Here is a 1314-nt window from a genome sequence, read left to right as displayed (position 1 = left end):
CTGGGATATCAACATTCTTTCCAGATCTCAAATTAATTACTTTTCAGTGTTCTTTGCCTTCTCTCCTAAGGTCTTCTGTGTTGCTATGTAAGCTTCCTTGAGTCCTGCTACTCATTGTTGTGGTAAGTTGTCCCATTTGGTTTTCTAGGTTCCTCAAGAATACAACTTGACTTTGCATAATTGCTTTATTCTTTGCAATGTATTCCTTAATCAGTGTTTCCAATGAAGTGATTGGATCCTGATTAATACGCTTTTGCCCTTGGCTCTGCTGATGAAAATCAGGTGGTTGAGTGTTCCTATTTTGTCCATTTAATGCTGGAGCATTTCGATTCTGACTGCTCCATCAAAAATTTGGGTGTTGTTTCCAGCAAGGGCTGTAAGTATTTGAATATGGGTTGTTCTAAGGCTATCGATTGAAATTACCCACATAATTTACTGAAGCTGAATTTTCAGGACAATTATCAAAGTCATGTTCTCAACCACAGTACACACAAAAAAGTTCAGCAACTTGCATCACTACTGTTGGAGCAGATGTCATGGCCTTTACCATGTTAGTCAATGAGGTTACTTGCGCTGATAAAGCTGTAATTGCATTTATATTATGTACCCCTGCTGTTCTTCTTGCTACTGGTGGCCTGGTTTATGGCCACTGATAATTATTATTGGCAATTCTCTCCAGAATTTCATAAGCTTCAGTGTAAGATTTGGATAACAAAGCTCCATTTGCTGAAGCATCCACCATTAATCTTGTGCTCGGATTCAACCCATTGTAGAAAGTTTCCAATTGAATGCAATAAGGAATGCCATGATGAGGACACCTTCTGAGCAGTTCTTTGAATCTTTCCCAAGCCTCATACAAACTCCCATCTTCAAGTTGATGGAAATAAGTAATCTCATTCCTTAATTTTGCATTCTTTGTCAGTGGAAAATATTTCATTAGGAATTTATCAGCCAACTCATTCCATGTAGTGATGGAATCAGATGGTAACGAATTTAACCACACTCTTGCTCGATCTCTTAAGGAACAAGGAAAGAGCCTCAGTCTTAAGGCATCTTGTGTTGCTCCAACAATCTTGAAAGCATCACTCACTTTCAAGAACAACTTAAGATGGAGATGAGGATCTTCATTTGGCAATCCATTGAATTAACCAACTGTTTGCAACATTTGAAACATTACTGGCTTCAATTCAAAGTTTACGGCTTCTACTTCAGGTCTGATTATCCCAGGGTGTACAACTTGAGGAGTTAATACAGCATAATCGATAATAGCTCTGTCTCTGTCATCAGCCATGTAAATAATGTTGTTATTGCCTG

General features: G+C 38.3%; 1 non-coding gene across 1 annotated transcript; it reads left to right on the top strand.

The window, feature by feature from the left end:
• The first annotated feature begins 800 nt into the window (after window positions 1-800).
• Window positions 801-907, top strand: LOC127900204 (small nucleolar RNA R71). Its single transcript, XR_008052213.1, has one exon. It is a non-coding gene; the product is annotated as a small nucleolar RNA R71 (small nucleolar RNA).
• The last annotated feature ends 407 nt before the right edge of the window (window positions 908-1314 follow it).

Source organism: Citrus sinensis, chromosome 9 (genome assembly GCF_022201045.2).
Source record: "Citrus sinensis cultivar Valencia sweet orange chromosome 9, DVS_A1.0, whole genome shotgun sequence".
In the NCBI taxonomy this organism is placed as follows: domain Eukaryota; kingdom Viridiplantae; phylum Streptophyta; class Magnoliopsida; order Sapindales; family Rutaceae; genus Citrus; species Citrus sinensis.
The sequence above is the reverse complement of the archived record's forward strand: the minus strand, read 5'-3'. Positions and strand labels throughout refer to the sequence as shown.